Source organism: Amblyomma americanum, chromosome 2, assembly GCF_052857255.1.
Source record: "Amblyomma americanum isolate KBUSLIRL-KWMA chromosome 2, ASM5285725v1, whole genome shotgun sequence".
Classification (NCBI taxonomy): domain Eukaryota; kingdom Metazoa; phylum Arthropoda; class Arachnida; order Ixodida; family Ixodidae; genus Amblyomma; species Amblyomma americanum.
Window position 1 is genome coordinate 152420005 of NC_135498.1, and position 15987 is coordinate 152435991.

Sequence of the window (15987 nt, forward strand, 5' to 3'; positions counted from 1 at the left end):
TTTCTTATTGTGTATGATTGTATTTCTAGCTTGTATTTCAGAGATCTCTTATTCGTTCATATTAGTATTGGCTTTATTCTTGTTTGTATTTTGATATATGCTGTACTTAGCTGTTATCGGTCGTTCTTGTGTTCATTCTCTTTGTTTATTGTTTTATTAGTTATTTATATGTCTGTTGCCTGTTCTAGCTGTTTTCATTTACCGCTGTTCTCGCTGTTTCCTTGTTTTCGCTTTTTTGCTTCATGCTTGCTGTCACGCCTAGTTTATGCGTCTTTTTTCTATCGCCTTGACTGCTGCATTACCTCCCCTGAGTGTCTTCCTTTGTAGTGAAATAAATTTACATTTTGTGTGTGTGAATGGTGTACCAGCACCAAGACCTTTGGGTTGTTCCTGGGCACCGAAAAATAAAGATTGATTGATTGATTGATTGATTGATTGATTATTATTAATCATGGCGCCCAGTAAGGACGCATGTGTGCTGTGCTCCCGTCCGTTTTTTGGTAAGCAGCAGTTTTTTCGTTGTGCCGACTGCAACAAACGTGTACACGCGAAGTGTGTCACTTGGAGTGACGACGAGCTGCAGCTTTTGAAGTCCGGCTCGCGACCATTCATGTGCAATCTGTGTTTGTCGTCTTGCGGCGGTGCTAAGCCTAGCGACGGTGGCGAGTCAGCGGCTGCATTCCTTTCTTCCACGGCCCACCAGCCCCATCACCCGACCGACCCGACCGGTTCCCTCGCTTCCTCCCCGACGGGCGAACCTGACGGTGCGCTTGCCTCGCTTCGGGCTCTCCTCCTCGACGCACTTGAGGGAATCTCGTTTCTGAGCGACGAGGTCGCCCAGCTGCGGGAGGAGAATGAGCGCCTTCGTGGTGACAACTCGCGAGCGCTCGCTCTCCAGGCCGAGGTCGTTGCCTCTCTGCGGGCTGATGTTCGCAGCCTACGCGAGGAGCTTGCGAGGCGCCCTGCTTCATCGCAGCGTGATCCGCCTTTCGTCGAGCCCCTGTCCGCGAGCAGTCCTTCCCGTATGTTCCAGCCATCCAAGAGCTACTCTGCTGCCCTTCACTGTGGGATGGCACCTGTTGATTTGGCCACCTGCCCGACATCTGTATCTTTCCCCCCACTTGTAGTTAATTCGCCTGAGGCGCAGAAGAAGCACCGAAGCCCAGCCATCACTGGCTCGTCGAGCTCATCCAGTCTGAACGTCGCCAGACCTCAGAAGCGCCCGAAGGCTATTTTCGTCTCCAAGCTGTGCCCTGAGACAACGTCGGCTGATCTGACGAACCATCTGAAGTGCGTGAACGTCACCCCCCTAACCTGCCGGCAGTTGAAAACGAAATATGACTCCTACTCGTCCTTCCACCTCACAGTCAGCGCGGAATTTTACGATCAGCTTGTTGACCCTTCGATGTGGCCTACGGGCTGCATCTTCAAGGCTTTTCGTGGAAAGCTCCTGGATGGTATGTTGCATCCTTCCGAGCTGACGGTTGATCGCAGTCAACCCTAACTTGGATATATATTATCAAAATGCCCGAGGTCTTCGGACTAAGGGACCTGTATTTTTTTCTAATGAATTAGCCTCTTGTTACTCGGCTGTTGTAATTACTGAGACCTGGCTGTCTAGCGAAGTTAACTCAGGTGACTTCTTTCCTAATAACTATTCTGTTTTTCGAAGTGACCGCCCTGAATCAGCTTCTAAACAAAAGGGAGGGGGAGTGCTCATTGCTATTGACAGTTCCGTGCAGTGCGTTCGGCGTTCCGACCTGGAAACCATCGAAGAATCTGTCTGGTTAGAGCTCACTTTAACTCGACATCAAAAACTCTTATTGGCAGCTTTCTATATTTCCCCTAATCTGCCTCCTCCTGCCTACGATGATGTACTACATTCTATTGAATATGTTATCACTTCTCATAGCAAGCACAAACTGCTCATTTTAGGGGATTTTAATACTCCAGGTATTAACTGGAATACCTTTACATATTCACACAACAATCATTATGTAGTTAGTAAGTGCAACCGGCTTTTAGATTTCATAGCTTTTAACACCTTGCAGCAACACAATTTAATTGAAAACTGTTGTGGTAATGTTCTTGACATTTGTTTATCTAATTTTGAAAATGTTCGAGTCTCGTCATCTGACATCTCACTTACTCGCTGTGACAAATTTCATCCTCCAATTCTAATAACGGCTTCGGTTTCTGTCCGACCTTCTGCTAATTCAAATCGTGCGGGGAATTCCCCCCGTTTCGCTTACGCACTTGGCGACTATGTTGGTCTCTTCGGTTTCTTCTCTTCTGTCGACTGGTCTGTTTTAAGCGAAATCAGCGATGCTTACGAACAAGTCAGTCGCTTCACTGAAATAGTTCTCAATGGTATGCGCCAGTACATACCTATGCACACTCCTACTCGCAGCAAGTTTCCGTTCTGGTTTTCCAAAGAACTTAGAACAGCGCTGAAACTTAAGGAGCGGGCCCAGCATAAAGCGAAACGCCCTGGGCTGGATACATGGGCAGATGAATTTCGCCGCTTGCGTTCCCTTTGCAAACGCCTGTACAAGCGGGATCATGAGTCCTACCTTGATTATTTAGAGAATAGTGCCTGTAATCGTCCTACTGAATTCTGGCGATACGTTCGCAAGCGTTCGAATAAATCTGATAGTCATATTCACTTAGTTGACTCTCATGGGAATGAAATTCGGAATGTCGCTGACGGCTTTGCTCAACACTTTTCCTCCGTGTACAAATCTCCACTTTTCGACTCCGTGTGCCTTCCAGCTGGCGCACATAATTCCGTTCTTCTCGACGAGAAGTTAGTAAGTGAGAGTCTTAAGTGTTTGAAACCATCTTTATCCCCTGGACCTGATGGCATTCCAGCCGCCATAATAAAAGCCTTCAATAGTACCTTCGTCCCTGTTTTAACCACGATATTTAATAACTGTTTGAAAAATTCTGCCTTTCCCCGCGTGTGGAAAACGGCGCGTGTTTTCCCTGTCTTCAAATCAGGAAACAAATCTGATGTTTCGAACTACCGCCCCATTTCCCTTCTTTGTGCAACCTCTAAGCTTTTTGAATTAGCTTTGCACAAAGTACTTTCCTTCCACCTCAAAAATGTAATCATTCATAATCAGCATGGTTTCATAAAAGGTCGTTCTACTACAACTAACCTTGTGACTTTTATAACGTATACATCAGCTGAAGTCCTTCAGAGGAGTCAGGTAGACGCTGTGTACTGTGATTTGAGCAAAGCTTTCGACGTTGTTACTCACTCATTACTTCTTCAAAAGCTTCTGCTGTTTGAGATCGACGTTTCAATTGTAGCCCTCCTACGCAACTATCTTATTGATCGGTCCTGCTTTGTCAGTGTAAATGGACAGACCTCATTTGTTTACACTCCAACCAGCGGAGTTCCTCAGGGCTCGGTATTAGGCCCCGCTTCTGTTCTCTGTTTTTATCAATGACGTTTCCTCCGTGGTCAAAAACTCCTCATTTCTCCTTTATGCGGACGATATAAAAATGTTCAAGGCAATACATACTCTTCACGATTGCTTGTCATTGCAATCTGACATATCCGCCTTCTCTGATTGGTGCTTGAAGAATGGGCTCACTCTCAATTCATCTAAAACCAAGGTTGTCTCATTTACGCGTAAAACGCACAGTCTTCTCTACTCTTATTCTGTGAATGGTAGGCCGCTGCCCAGGGTTGATGAAATTAATGACCTCGGCGTACTTTTCGACCGTAGCCTCAGCTTCTCCTCTCATACAAAACGCATTGCTCTACGGGCTATGCGTACACTCGGCTTCATCTGCAGGCTTTCGAGAGAGTTTCGATCCCAACTCCCTTTCTTAAAGCTCTACCTCTCCATATGCTTGCCGCTTTTGGAATATGCGTCTGTTGTTTGGAACGGCACTTGCCAGTCGAACTGTGAAAAAATCGACAGAGTTCAGCCAAAGTTTTTACGCATATTTCAACATCGGTTTTCTTGCAAAACTTCCAGCTCTCGTCCCAGACGGAGTAACTCACTGCAGCTTCCTTCTCTTAGCTGCCGTCGCGTGAGGGCAGATATATTTTCCTGTATAAACTTCTTCATGGTCACATTCTATGCCCTCAGCTCCTAGCGCGTATCCTTTTGCGTGTACCGCGAAAGAGCATAAGGGAATTCAGACCATTCCAAGTTTCTGCGCTCCTGCACTCCCTCTCCCCTCTGGACAGAATGCAAAAGTTGTTTAATTCTCTTTGTCCTCACCTTGATATATTCGAAAATTCTCTCCCTTCCTTTATATTGAATGTCCGGGACGTTCCACTTTGAGCACTCTTTTTCTCATACATAACTTCCCCCTTCATGCATTTTGTCTTTACTACACTTGTGCGTTTGCACCGGTATTATATTGTTTTTTTCTCTCCTTAATTGTACATCGCGTGTACTTGTTTTCATTAATAATATTTTTTTAATACTGTGTACTCACGCCTGATTGTCTGTAACGCGTTCACTAATTACATTTCTTATTGTGTATGATTGTATTTCTAGCTTGTATTTCAGAGATCTCTTATTCGTTCATATTAGTATTGGCTTTATTCTTGTTTGTATTTTGATATATGCTGTACTTAGCTGTTATCGGTCGTTCTTGTGTTCATTCTCTTTGTTTATTGTTTTATTAGTTATTTATATGTCTGTTGCCTGTTCTAGCTGTTTTCATTTACCGCTGTTCTCGCTGTTTCCTTGTTTTCGCTTTTTTGCTTCATGCTTGCTGTCACGCCTAGTTTATGCGTCTTTTTTCTATCGCCTTGACTGCTGCATTACCTCCCCTGAGTGTCTTCCTTTGTAGTGAAATAAATTTACATTTTGTGTGTGTGAATGGTGTACCAGCACCAAGACCTTTGGGTTGTTCCTGGGCACCGAAAAATAAAGATTGATTGATTGATTGATTGATTGATTATTATTAATCATGGCGCCCAGTAAGGACGCATGTGTGCTGTGCTCCCGTCCGTTTTTTGGTAAGCAGCAGTTTTTTCGTTGTGCCGACTGCAACAAACGTGTACACGCGAAGTGTGTCACTTTGGAGTGACGACGAGCTGCAGCTTTTGAAGTCCGGCTCGCGACCATTCATGTGCAATCTGTGTTTGTCGTCTTGCGGCGGTGCTAAGCCTAGCGACGGTGGCGAGTCAGCGGCTGCATTCCTTTCTTCCACGGCCCACCAGCCCCATCACCCGACCGACCCGACCGGTTCCCTCGCTTCCTCCCCGACGGGCGAACCTGACGGTGCGCTTGCCTCGCTTCGGGCTCTCCTCCTCGACGCACTTGAGGGAATCTCGTTTCTGAGCGACGAGGTCGCCCAGCTGCGGGAGGAGAATGAGCGCCTTCGTGGTGACAACTCGCGAGCGCTCGCTCTCCAGGCCGAGGTCGTTGCCTCTCTGCGGGCTGATGTTCGCAGCCTACGCGAGGAGCTTGCGAGGCGCCCTGCTTCATCGCAGCGTGATCCGCCTTTCGTCGAGCCCCTGTCCGCGAGCAGTCCTTCCCGTATGTTCCAGCCATCCAAGAGCTACTCTGCTGCCCTTCACTGTGGGATGGCACCTGTTGATTTGGCCACCTGCCCGACATCTGTATCTGTCCCCCCACTTGTAGTTAATTCGCCTGAGGCGCAGAAGAAGCACCGAAGCCCAGCCATCACTGGCTCGTCGAGTTCATCCAGTCTGAACGTTGCCAGACCTCAGAAGTGCCCGAAGGCTATTTTTGTCTCCAAGCTGTGCCCTGAGACAACGTCGGCCGATCTGACGAACCATCTGAAGTGTGTGAACGTCACCCCCCTAACCTGCCGGCAGTTGAAGACGAAATATGACTCCTACTCGTCCTTCTACCTCACAGTCAGCGCGGAATTTTATGATCAGCTTGTTGACCCTTCGATGTGGCCTACGGGCTGCATCTTCAAGGCTTTTCGTGGAAAGCTCCTGGATGGTATGTTGCATCCTTCCGAGCTGACGGTTGATCGCAGTCAACCCTAACTTGGATATATATTATCAAATGCCCGAGGTCTTCGGACTAAGGGACCTGTATTTTTTTCTAATGCATTAGCCTCTTGTTACTCAGCTGTTTGTAATTACTGAGACCTGGCTGTCTAGCGAAGTTAACTCAGGTGACTTCTTCCTAATAACTATTCTGTTTTTCGAAGTGACCGCCCTGAATCAGCTTCTAAACAAAAGGGAGGGGGAGTGCTCATTGCTATTGACAGTTCCGTGCAGTGCGTTCGGCGTTCCGACCTGGAAACCATCGAAGAATCTGTCTGGTTAGAGCTCACTTTAACTCGACATCAAAAACTCTTATTGGCAGCTTTCTATATTTCCCCTAATCTGCCTCCTCCTGCCTACGATGATGTACTACATTCTATTGGAATATGTTATCACTTCTCATAGCAAGCACAAACTGCTCATTTTAGGGGATTTTAATACTCCAGGTATTAACTGGAATACCTTTACATATTCACACAACAATCATTATGTAGTTAGTAAGTGCAACCGGCTTTTAGATTTCATAGCTTTTAACACTTGCAGCAACACAATTTAATTGAAAACTGTTGTGGTAATGTTCTTGACATTTGTTTATCTAATTTTGAAAATGTTCGAGTCTCGTCATCTGACATCTCACTTACTCGCTGTGACAAATTTCATCCTCCAATTCTAATAACGGCTTCGGTTTCTGTCCCACATTCTGCTAATTCAAATCGTGCGGGGAATTCCCCCCGTTCGCTTATGCACTTGGCGACTATGTTGGTCTCTTCGGTTTCTTCTCTTCTGTCGACTGGTCTGTTTTAGGCGAAATCAGCGATATTGACGAACAAGTCAGTCGCTTCACTGAAATAGTTCTCAATGGTATGCGCCAGTACATACCTGTGCACACTCCTACTCGCAGCAAGTTTCCGTTCTGGTTTTCCAAAGAACTTAGAACAGCGCTGAAACTTAAGGAGCGGGCCCACCATAAAGCGAAACGCCCTGGCTGGATACATGGGCGGATGAATTTCGCCGCTTGCGTTCCCTTTGCAAACGCCTGTACAAGCGGGATCATGAGTCCTATCTTGAATATTTAGAGAATAGTGCCTCTAATCGTCCTACAGAATTCTGGCGATACGTTCGCAAGCGTTCGAATAAATCTGATAGTCATATTCACTTAGTTGACTCTCATGGGAATGAAATTCGGAATGTCGCTGACGGCTTTGCTCAACACTTTTCCTCCGTGTACAAATCTCCACGTTGCGACTCCGTGTGCCTTCCAGCTGGCGCACATAATTCCGTTCTTCTCGACGAGAAGTTAGTAAGTGAGAGTCTTAAGTGTTTGAAACCATCTTTGTCCCCTGGACCTGATGGCATTCCAGCCGCCATAATAAAAGCCTTCAATAGTACCTTCGTCCCAGTTTTAACCACGATATTTAATAACTGTTTGAAAAATTCTGCCTTTCCCCGCGTGTGGAAAACGGCGCGTGTTTTCCCTGTCTTCAAATCAGGAAACAAATCTGATGTTTCGAACTACCGCCCCATTTCTCTTCTTTGTGCAACCTCTAAGCTTTTTGAATTAGCTTTGCACAAAAGTACTTTCCTTCCACCTCAAAAATGTAATCATTCATAATCAGCATGGTTTCATAAAAGGTCGTTCTACTACAACTAACCTTGTGACTTTTATGACGTATACATCAGCTGAAGTCCTTCAGAGGAGTCAGGTAGACGCTGTGTACTGTGATTTGAGCAAAGCTTTCGACGTTGTTACTGACTCATTACTTCTTCAAAAGCTTCTGCTGTTTGAGATCGACGTTTCAATTGTAGCCCTCCTACGCAACTATCTTCTTGATCGGTCCTGCTTTGTCAGTGTAAATGGACAGACCTCATTTGTTTACACTCCAACCAGCGGAGTTCCTCAGGGCTCGGTATTAGGCCCGCTTCTGTTCTCTGTTTTTATCAATGACGTTTCCTCCGTGGTCAAAAACTCCTCATTTCTCCTTTATGCGGACGATATAAAAATGTTCAAGGCAATACATACTCTTCACGATTGATTGTCATTGCAATCTGACATATCCGCCTTCTCTGATTGGTGCTTGAAGAATGGGCTCACTCTCAATTCATCTAAAACCAAGGTTGTCTCATTTACGCGTAAAACGCACAGTCTTCTCTACTCTTATTCTGTGAATGGTAGGCCGCTGCCCAGGGTTGATGAGATTAATGACCTCGGCGTACTTTTCGACCGTAGCCTCAGCTTCTCCTCTCATACAAAACGCATTGCTCTACGGGCTATGCGTACACTCGGCTTCATCTGCAGGCTTTCGAGAGAGTTTCGATCCCCACTTCCTTTCTTAAAGCTCTACCTCTCCATATGCTTGCCGCTTTTGGAATATGCGTCTGTTGTTTGGAACGGCACTTGCCAGTCGAACTGTGAAAAAATCGATAGAGTTCAGCTAAAGTTTTTACGCATATTTCAACATCGGTTTTCTTGCAAAAATTCCAGCTCTCGTCCCAGACGGAGTAACTCACTGCAGCTTCCTTCTCTTAGCTGCCGTCGCGTGAGGGCAGATATAATTTTCTTGTATAAACTTCTTCATGGTCAGATTCTATGCCCCCAGCTCCTAGCGCGTATCCTTTTGCGTGTACCGCGAAAGAGCATAAGGGAATTCAGACCATTCCAAGTTTCTGCGCTCCTGCACTCCTCTCCCCTCTGGACAGAATGCAAAAGTTGTTTAATTCTCTTTGTCCTCACCTAGATATATTCGAAAATTCTCTCCCTTCCTTTATATTGGATGTCCGTGACGTTCCACTTTGAGCACTCTTTTTCTCATACATAACTTCCCCTTTCATGCATTTTGTCTTTACTACACTTGTGCGTTTGCACCGGTATTATGTTGCTTTTTTCTCTCCTTAATTGTTCGTCACGTGTACTTGTTGTCATTAATATTATTTCTTTAATACTGTATACTCACGCCTGATTGTCTGTAACGCGTTCACTAATTACGTTTCTTATTGTGTATGATTGTATTTCTAGTTTGTATTTCAGAGGTTTCATATTCGTTCATATTAGTATTGGCTTTATTCTTGTTTGTATTTTGCTATATGCTGTACTTGGCTGTTATCGGTCGTTCATTCTCTTTGTTTATCGTTTCATTAGTTATTTATATGTCTGTTGCCTGTTCTAGCTGTTTTCATTTACCGCTGTTTTCGCTTTTTTGCTTCATGCTTGCTGTCACGCCTAGTTTATATGTCTTTTTTTTTTCTATCGCCTTGACTGCTGCATTACCTCCCCTGAGTGTCTTCCTTTGTAGTGAAATAAATTTACATTTTGTGCGTGTGAATGGTGTACCAGCACCAAGACCTTTGGGTTGTTCCTGGTCACCGAGAAATAAAGATTGATTATTATTATTATTATTATTATTATTATTATTATTATTATTATTATTATTATTATTATTATTATTATTATTATTATTATTATTATTATTATTATTATTATTATTATTATTATTATTATTACATATCTGATGTTTCGAACTACCGCCCCATTTCTCTTCTTTGTGCAACCTCTAAGCTTTTTGAATTAGCTTTGCACAAAGTACTTTCCTTCCACCTCAAACATGTAATCATACATAATCAGCATGGTTTCATAAAAGGTTCTACTACAACTAACCTTGTGACTTTTATTACGTATACATTAGCTGAAGTCCTTCAGAGGAGTCAGGTAGACGCTGTGTACTGTGATTTGAGCAAAGCTTTCGACGTTGTTACTCACTCATTACTTCTTCAAAAGCTTCTGCTGTTTGAGATCGACGTTTCAATTGTAGCCCTCCTACGCAACTATCTTCTTGATCGGTCCTGCTTTGTCAGTGTAAATGGACAGACCTCATTTGTTTACACTCCAACCAGCGGAGTTCCTCAGGGCTCGGTATTAGGCCCGCTTCTGTTCTCTGTTTTTATCAATGACGTTTCCTCCGTGGTCAAAAACTCCTCATTTCTCCTTTATGCGGACGATATAAAAATGTTCAAGGCAATACATACTCTTCACGATTGATTGTCATTGCAATCTGACATATCCGCCTTCTCTGATTGGTGCTTGAAGAATGGGCTCACTCTCAATTCATCTAAAACCAAGGTTGTCTCATTTACGCGTAAAACGCACAGTCTTCTCTACTCTTATTCTGTGAATGGTAGGCCGCTGCCCAGGGTTGATGAGATTAATGACCTCGGCGTACTTTTCGACCGTAGCCTCAGCTTCTCCTCTCATACAAAACGCATTGCTCTACGGGCTATGCGTACACTCGGCTTCATCTGCAGGCTTTCGAGAGAGTTTCGATCCCCACTTCCTTTCTTAAAGCTCTACCTCTCCATATGCTTGCCGCTTTTGGAATATGCGTCTGTTGTTTGGAACGGCACTTGCCAGTCGAACTGTGAAAAAATCGATAGAGTTCAGCTGAAGTTTTTACGCATATTTCAACATCGGTTTTCTTGCAAAACTTCCAGCTCTCGTCCCAGACGGAGTAACTCACTGTATCTTCCTTCTCTTAGCTGCCGTCGCGTGAGGGCAGATATATTTTTCTTGTATAAACTTCTTCATGGTCACATTCTGTGCCCTCAGCTCCTAGCGCGTATCCTTTTGCGTGTACCGCGAAAGAGCATAAGGGAATTCAGACCATTCCAAGTTTCTGCGCTCCTGCACTACCTCTCCCCTCTGGACAGAATGCAAAAGTTGTTCAATTCTCTTTGTCCTCACCTTGATATATTCGAAAATTCTCTCCCTTCCTTTATATTGGATGTCCGTGACGTTCCACTTTGAGCACTCTTTTTCTCATACATAACTTCCCCTTTCATGCATTTTGTCTTTACTACACTTGTGCGTTTGCACCGGTAATATATTGTTTTTTTCTCTCCTTAATTGTTCATCACGTGTACCTGTTGTCATTAATATTATTTCTTTATGCTGTATACTCACGCCTGATTGTCTGTAACGCGTTCACTAATTACGTTTCTTATTGTGTATGATTGTATTTCTAGCTTGTATTTCAGAGATCTCTTATTCGTTCATATTAGTATTGGCTTTATTCTTGTTTGTATTTTGCTATATGCTGTACTTGGCTGTTATCGGTCGTTCATTCTCTTTGTTTATTGTTTCATTAGTTATTTATATGTCTGTTGCCTGTTCTAGCTGTTTTCATTTACCGCTGTTTTCGCTTTTTTGCTTCATGCTTGCTGTCACGCCTAGTTTATGTGTCTTTTTTTTCTATCGCCTTGACTGCTGCATTACCTCCCCTTAGTGTCTTCCTTTGTGGTGAAATAAATGTACATTTTGTGCGTGTGAATGGTGTACCAGCACCAAGACCTTTGGGTTGTTCCTGGGCACCGAAAAAATAAAGATTGATTGATTGATTGATTGATTGATTGATTATTATTATTATTATTATTATTATTATTATTATTATTGTTAGACTGGCCTTCGGCTTTGGAATCTTCAGAGGCTGCCACTTAGCCAAGAAGACGTCGAGAAGCGCCGAACGCTCTGTCCCTCGTGCGTGCTCCGGACTGACCACTTCCTCTGGTCTGTACCTGGACTGTACCGCTGGTTGTTCGCGACGCTGTGCTTCGCAAGACATTCCTTATTACAAGTGGTGGAGGTGCCAACGATCCCCTCGCCCTGGAGCTCCGCACCCGCGCATTGCCTACCGCCTCTGCAATGGCTGAGACCATCACCCAAACCGCTTCACTGCTTCCGTCGGCTCTCTTCTGTTCTGGCGCCGCGCGGCAGCATGGCCCGGTCACCTTCAGCGGCACAGATGAAACGGATGTGGAGGATTGGTTGGCCTCCTATGAACGCGTAAGCGCATACAATAAGTGGGACGATAGCGTCAAGCTCGCCAACGTTATCTTTTATTTGAGCGACGTAGCCAAACTCTGGTTTCGAAACCACGAGGCTCACGTCTCAAACTGGGCAGCTCTCAGAACCAGTCTGACAGAAGTCTTTGGCCGTCCCGCCGTGCGTAAGCTCCGAGCCGAGCAACGCTTGCGAAGTCGGACACAGCAAACGGGTGATAAAGTCACCAATTATATAGAAGATATCGTCCACCTCTGCGAGCATGTCAACCCTTCTATGAGCGAGGCCGACAAGATCAGACATATTATGAAAAGCATTGAGGATGACGCCTTCCAGATTCTCGTCGCCAGGGATCCCCAGACTGTCTCCGGTGTCATCGTCTACTGCCAAAGGTTCGATGAGCTGCACAAACAGCGCCTTTCTATCCGGCGTGCTGGCTATCAGGAGGCTACAGTTTCCAGCTTGGCTCTCCCAGGGGTGGTGCTGTGCACCAACAGTCGCTCCTCTAGCGCATCCAGCAATTTGTACGTGAGGAAGTGGCACGCTAGCTATCTTTGCCTACGTGCCCGCCTACGCCTGCGCCGTCGCTCACTCCCAACCTGCAGCGTGTCATCAAGGAGCAGGTCGCTGAAGCCCTGCCACCTCCTCCTCAGCAACCCCTGATCGCGGCTCCGCTGACGTACGCCGATGCCGTGGTGCGGTTGCGGCCCTCACCTGCTGCCCCTGTCTACAGGCCACCTACCCGGCAGTTAGAACCCCAGCAACTTGCAACCCCACCTTACCGTCCGGTTGTCCGCCCCCAATCACAGCCGCAGCCACTCAACCCCTGGCGCACACAAGACAACCGCCCTATTTGCTACGCCTGTGGCGTAGCTGGTCACGTGGCTCGTTTGTGTCGCAGTCGTGACCACCGTCCCTACGATTATAGGCGTGAGCTGACGTACGACCTTCCGCCGTCGTCCTCGCCTGCGTCACACGAGCCGCCTCCGGATTCTTCTCCTAGTTACCATCCACGCTCCCACCGCTCGCCGTCTCCTGGCCGACGTTCCGTTTTCCGATGCTCCGCCGCCAACCCGCTGTACACGCGGAAAACTAACGGCCGCAGTTCCGGAGGAAAGAACTGCGTCACCAGAGACTCACTCAAGAGCTGTTACTGTGCCTGCCAATATTATTACCGGGAGACGCTGTCGAAGCACGTGTTGAAGCTGGCGCAGCCGTTTCCGTTCTCTGTCACACCCTCTGTCGTGGTCTCAAAAAAGTGACGACGCCCCTTCCTGCCGTTGCTCTCCGCACCGCCAGCGCTCGGGACATTCGACCGTTAGACGCCTGCACCGCCCGCCTGTTTATCGAGAACGTTCTCTACACAATCGAGTTCATCGTCCTCGCCCGCTCCTCTCACGACGTTATCCTTGGTTGGGACTTCCTCTCCTCACATCACGCCGTTATTGACTGCGCCCGTGCTCAGCTTTACATGTCGCCATACAGTGACGCTCCCTTGGACGTACCCGATGGTGCTGCCGCTACTGTGGTCGTCTCAGATGACACAGACGTTCCGCCTTTCTCTTCAGTGCTGGTGCCTCTTTCTTGTGCTGCTCTCTCAGATGCAACTGTCGCTTACGCTTGTGTCGCTTGTGTGCCCCCTATTTACGATGCGCTGACCAGAAGTCTATTTTGCTGCCTCATGCCGTGCTGACAATTGTTCGTGGCTCCAGCGCTGTTTATGTGGCCAACCCGTTCCTCTGCCCTACCACTTTACTCCGTGGCCTATCGCTTGGTAGTGTTGCCTTCTCGATCCCGCCTCAGCATACCCCCTCGTCGATTGCACGTCCGGCCTTCACATCAGCGCCATTGCGCCTGTTCCCATTACCAATCAGTTTTCTGTCCATATTTTTCACCGCTCCGTCGACGCCGCTCTGACGACTACCCAACGAAACCAGCTTGTCGCCGTTCTGCACCGTTTCCAAGCTTCGTTTGACTACTACCAGCAAACTTCCTTGGCCCACACCACCACCAATACCCACTGTATTGACACTGGAACCCAGGCGTCCGTAGCTCGTCCGTAGCGCGTGTCAGCCGCTGAGTGTCGCATCATTGACGAGCAGGTGATCGACATGCTCAAGCGCCACGTGAAACAGCCTTCGCGCAGCCCGTGGGGAACGCCAGAGGTCCTGGTCAAGAAAAAAGACGGTTCCATCCGGTTTTGCGTGGGCTACCGTCGTATGAACAAGATTACACGCAAGGACGTTTACCCTCTCCCCCGTCGACACCCTCGACTTCCTGCAGGGCGCTGAGTTCTTTTCTTTATTGGACTTGCGCTCCGGTTACTGGCAGGTGCCGATGGCAGAGGCCGATCACCCAAAAACTGCATTCGTCACACCCGACGCGCTCTATGAATTTAATGTCATGCCCTTCGGCCTCTGCAATGCACCCGCCACATTCGAGCGCATGATGGACAACATACTCCGAGGGCTCTAAAGGCCTTTGTTACCTACACGACGTTGTGATCTTTTACCCGGAGTTTTCGTCTCACATTCAGCGCCTTGATACTGTTCTTCGCTGCTGGCCGACGCTGGCCTTCAACTCAATTTCAAAAAGTGCCGCTTCAGAGCTCAGCAGCTCGCATTCTCGGGCATGTGTCGAAAGATGGGGTTCTCCCGGACCCGGCCAAAGTGCGAGCTGTGGCCGAATTTCCGAAGCCCGCTTCTGTAAAAGACCTCCCAAGCTTCGTTGGCCTCTGCTCCTACTTCGCCGCTTTGTCCGATATTTCACCACTATCATCGACCCCCTGAACAAGCTCCCTTCCGCCCACGACCTTTCGGCCTGGTCGCCAGCCTGTGATGAAGCATTTACGACACTCCGTAGCCTCCTGACCACTCCACCAATCCTGCGTCACTTCGACCCTCGTTCTCCAAAGGAACTCCACACCGATGTCCGCGGCATCGCCTCGGTGCAGTACTCGCTCAGCTCAAGCAAGGCTTTGACGAATACGTTGTCGCTTATGGTAGCCGGACACTCACAAAAGCTGAAGCCAACTATTCTGTCACCGAAAAGAAGTGTATAGCTATCCTTTGGGCAATCGCCAAATTTTGCCCCTACCTGTACGGGCGCCCTTTTGACGTTGTCACCAATCACCAAGCCCTCTGCTGGTTGTCCTCTTTGAAAGAGCCCTCTGGTCGACTGGCGCGCTGGGCTCTGCGACTCCAAGAGTACGACATTCGCGTTATCTATCGTTGCCGCCACAAACATGACGATGCTGATGCCCTTTCACGTTCCCCTGTACCATCTGAGGCAGTGCCTTGTATATAAGCCCTGCATTCTTTCACGTTTTTGTCCACTTATATGGCTTCCGAGCACCGAAAAGACCCATGGATCACTTGCCTCTTAGATCTCTTATCTGGCCAATCGTCTCAACTTCCTTCCCGTGCTCTCCGTCGTCATTCCCACCATTTCGCCATCTGAGACGAGCTTCTTTACCGCCGCAACTACCTCCCGGATGGTCGCAAGTGGCTTCTCGTCATTCTGACACATCTGCGCTCCTTCATTTGCTCTTCCTACAACGATGATCCCCAGTGTGCCCATGACGGAGTCTTAAAGACCTTCGCCCGTCTACGACCGCGGTACTACTGGCGTGGGATGGCCCGTTACGTCCGCCAGTTCGTTCAGTCCTGCACCACATGCCAGCGACGAAAACATCCACCTCGCCGACCCGCCGCTGCTATGCAGCCGCTGCCTTGCCCAGCGCAGCCCTTCGAGCGTGTCGGCATTGACCTCTACGGTCCTCTTCTCAGCACATCAACCGGGAACCGCTGGATCATCGTTGCCATCGACCACCTAACACGCTACACTGAAACATCGCCTTTGCCATCCGCTACATCCCACGACATTGCATCCTTCATTCTGCAGCGCATCTTTCTTCGACATGTTGCGCCCAAAGAGTTGCTCAGTGATAGATGTCCAGCCTTCCTCTCTGAAGTTGCAGACGCTCTCCTTCAAAAATGCAACATCGTTCACCGCACCAGCTCCACCTACCATCCCCAGACAAATGGCATGGTTGAGCGTTTTAACCGCAACCTCGGCAAAATGCTGGCCACGTATGTTGCTTCCGACCATTGTAACTGAGACCGCGTTCTCCCTTTTGTCACATACGCTTATAACTCACCTG